Source organism: Pollachius pollachius (assembly GCF_949987615.1).
Source record: "Pollachius pollachius genome assembly, chromosome: 7".
NCBI lineage: Eukaryota > Metazoa > Chordata > Actinopteri > Gadiformes > Gadidae > Pollachius > Pollachius pollachius.
Window position 1 is genome coordinate 861,711 of NC_136940.1, and position 4,580 is coordinate 866,290.

Consider the following 4,580-nt stretch of genomic DNA (forward strand, 5'->3'; position numbering starts at 1 on the left):
AGCAGACCTCAGGATATAAAGGTCTCATCAGGTAGAAGACCTCAGGATATAAAGGTCTCATCAGGTAGCAGACCTCAGGATATAAAGGTCTCATCAGGTAGCAGACCTCAGGATATAAAGGTCTCATCAGGTAGCAGACCTCAGGATATAAAGGTCTCATCAGGTAGCAGACCTCAGGATATTAAGGTCTCATCAGGTAGCAGACCTCAGGATATAAAGGTCTCATCAGGTAGCAGACCTCAGGATATTAAGGTCTCATCAGGTAGCAGACCTCAGGATCTGGCGAAGATCTGATATGAGAAGAACTCCTCGGAGGCTGGAGTATCCAGAACATGTTCAGACACTGCCGTCGGAGCGACGTTTGACTAGTAGTTTAACTGTTGTTACTAGCGTGTAACTAGGGTGTAACTAATGTGTTACTAGTGTGTTAGCATGGCTACATTTTGCATTCATACGGCCATGAACCAAGCACATGATGTATGCACCGTACACAGCCACACACACACACTCACACAAAGGAACACACACACACACATACAAACTAACACAAATGAACACACACACACGCTCACACAACCACACACACACACGCACTCACACAAATGAACACAAACACACACATGCTCGGACAAATGAACACACACACACACCCATTGACACACACACACACACAAACATATAAAGCTTAAGCACAATAGGAAAAGCTTAAATCAATGTAATGCTTGTTTGGGTTTAAAGAGCCCCTAAACTTTCCTGAGGTGACACATTCCTCACACTGTGTGTGTGTGTGTGTGTGTGTGTGTGTGTGTGTGTGTGTGTGGGGGGGGGGGGCATTGTAAGACATGAAACATGGTGTGTTTTAATGGAGTCAGAGTCTAGTGTGTCTCCCCCAGTGCATTGTGGGAGGTGCTCCGGTTTTTCCTTCATCATGTCCAAACCCTATTCCCTAAAACGTGACTCAAAGAGAAGAGTTAATGTGTCGGACTGTTGAGCTATAGAGAGAGACCGCCTCACACTGTGAATGGGCTGGAAAAGATCTGTCCTTAATAGCTTTCTATAAAGTATAACCAGACATATATATATATATATATATATATATATATATATATATAGAGAGAGAGAGAGAGAGAGAGAGAGAGAGAGAGAGAGAGACTATGAGAGAGACAGAGAGAGAGAGAGAGCTGGTACACATCAATATATACGTATATATAGAAACCAGACAACAGATCTATAGATCTTTTATAGTTTGTGTACAGTATATAAAACCAATCAATGTCAAGTGCAATTTGCATTGCACTTGACATTGACATTTCAATCATTCTGCAAACAAACCTATGTATGAGAGAGAGAGAGAGAGAGAGAGAGAGAGAGAGAGGAGAGAGAGAGAGAGAGAGAGAGAAAAGATAGATTGTTCTCCACATCACACGCTTCTGACACAGAGTCCTACTTATGGACGTCTTCCCACAGGTCTTCAGCTAGCTGCTGCTGTAGCGGTGTGTTCAACGCTTTGGACGTTGTTGTTCTTGTCTGTATCCCCAACAGTAGCCGTGAAAAGTGTGTCATCTTTGGCAGCGTTGCCAAATACTTACCGGCGTCTTTTAGCTTTTTTCTTTTATTTGAGCCACTTTGGTTACTTTGTTTCCGAACCCTTGATTTTATTTTTGCATGTAGACTCGTCTTGCTTCATCTCTGTTTGTGTATTAAAAACAGAAAAAAAAGAAATATGATCTTTATTTTATTTTATTTTTTTTTAGGTCGCGGCCTATGCCTCTATGGTAAGACCGTCACTGGATGTAAGGTCACCAATAAGAGCTAATTATTACGAGATAATTAGTCCGTATGGCAGTAATATAGAATAAAATACATTTATATAAAGTGGCACAGACATACACACACCCACAAACAGAGACACACACACGCAAACAGAGACACAAATACACAAACACACAGACAAATTAACACACACACACACACACACACACACACACACACACACACACACACTCTTACACAGACACACACACACACACACACACAAAAAGCTGAGCGGGAATGGAACCTCTCACCCTAGCCGTGTGAGTGCCTTGCTCCCCGGACCTGTCAGCAGTAACACAACTAATAGGATTGAACCTCTGGACTCAAGCTGTCACCACGGTTACTAATGAGCTGTGTGACAAGGCCGTTAGTTATTAATTGACCTGTATTTGCTGTGGTGGTGGTGGTGGTGGAGGTGGTGGTGGAGGTGGTGGTGGTGGTGGTAGTGGTGGAAGTGGAGGTGGTGGTGGTGGTGGTGGTGGTGGTGGAGGTGGAGGTGGTGGTGGTGGTGGTGGTGGAGGTTGAGGTGGTGGTGGTGGTGGAGGTGGTGGAGGTGGTGGTGGTGGAGGTTGAGGTGGTGGTGGTGGTGGAGGTGGTGGAGGTGGTAGTGGTGGAGGTGGTGGTGGTGGAGGTGTTCCAGCCCACATTCCTTGCATGTTTTAATTGGGTCTGGTTGGCCACGTTGCGGTGTGTATTTTTAGACCTTATCTCTCTGCTGGGACGGGAGCCACACCTGAACCAGATACAGACATGGTCAGGTGACCAGGGGAGCAGGGCAGGTGAGCCCTGTGATTGGTTGAACACAGTGGAGGGTAAATCATTGACGATTGAGGATTAAGATTTGCTGGGGGCATGAAGGTTCACACACACACACACACACACACACACACACACACACACGCACACTTATACACACACACGCACACACAAAATGTTGCAACTGAAACTGTGTGTGTGTGTGTGTGTGTGTGTGTGTGTGTGCTTGTGTGCGTGAGACACCATTAAAGCAACGTTTACCAGGTAAAATAATTTGCAGAGGACAAGTCAATAAAGAAAGGTTTACTCATTTGAGGAAAGACCTCCCACCACACAAACCACACACACACACACACACACACACACACACACACACACACACACGCACCAGTGAGATGTATGGAGAAGGGAGAAAGCTAAAATAAAGGTGTAGTTATTGAAGGTAAAGTTAGAGTTCTATGTATCCAGGGTGGAGGTGTACAGTCAGGATGGAGGTGGTGGTGTGGTGGAGGTGTACAGTCAGGGTGGAGGTGGTGGTGTGGTGGAGGTGTACAGTCAGGGTGGAGGTGGTGGTGTGGTGTATGATCCAGATTGTGTGGAGGAGGAGAACGGGCGACCACACTGATCTAGGGGAAGGCCATGACCTCTGACCTGGGGCCGCGGCCCCGGGGCCGCGCTCCACATGGTGCCGCCATGCTAATTAGCTCATGCTAATCGCCTCGTTCTCATCACACAGAGGGACGTCTCTGGCGTTCCCATGGCAACGACCTTACATACTGTAGTCTGTGACCTCTCGTTTCCTCCCTCAACACACCTCCTGGATGCTCTCCTCACTGACCTCTGTCTCCTCCCTCTCGCCTCTTCCTTCCTCCCTCTCTCTCTCTCTCTCTCTCTCTCTCTCCCTCCCTCCCTCCCTCCCTCTCTCTCTCTCTCTCCCTCTCAACCTCTCCAACCTTCCTTCCCTCTCCCCCTCTCTCTCCCCCCCCTCTCCCTCCACCCCCTCTCTCTCTCTCTCTCTCTCCCTCCACCCCCTCTCTCTCTCTCTCCCTCTCACCCCTCGGTCTCTCTCTCCCCCCTCCCCCCCTCTCTCCCCGTCTCCCTCTCTCCCTCCTCTGCAGTCATATCCCCTGTCCCTGTTCTGAATCATTTATATGTAGGAAGAGGATCCCCTCTGCTCTGCTGAGACAGTGTTTACCGTGTCCTGGGCCGGGGTACGACCCACCACCTTTCACTGCACACACCCTTTATGTTGTGTTTGTGTCTACCCGTCGACCTCCTACAGCCAGATGACCTCTGACCTCTTCCTGAAAACAAACGACAACGACACGACGCACTAACTGAACCTAAACAACCGCCGTTTATTAGTCACATCCCATAATCATCTCCGCGGGAACATGACCCCCAGCCGGCCATTTACATTTAAGGGATTTTTGCTGACTCTTTTATCCAAGCGACTTTCAACCATTCATGCACACATTCCCACCCCGACGGCGGAGTCAGCCCCCCAGGGCGACAGCCAGACCGTCAGGAGCAGTCGGGGGGGCCGTCTCGCTCAGGGACCCCTCGACCCTCAGCTAGGAGGAGCCGGGGATCAAACCAGCAACCTTCAGGTTACCAGTCAGCCCGCTCTGCCTCCTGAGCTAGTCGCCCCAACACTGGGCAACGCCCCCCGCTGTGAACCCCCTCGCCCCGGGGGTTAGACGATGCCCCGACGCCATTCTCCCTCCTCATAGAAGTTGACCTTTGCCGGGGGGGGGGCTCGCCCGCCTGGCAACCCCGAAGATAATCATTAAAACGTTGTAACTAGGGCAGGAGGTACGCGGCTGGCTCCTGGGTCTCCCTGGCCCCATTCAGAGCAGCATTAACATCTCCTTTGAGGAGTCCATTTGGCCCGGAGGAGGAGGACCTCCAGGGCTTTGTGGAGCTCCGGGCTCCTTGTGTTCCTCCCTCTGTCCCGACGCTTTCACACCCGGGGCAGCGCAGCGCCGCGACCCCTTTGTCCGCGCGCC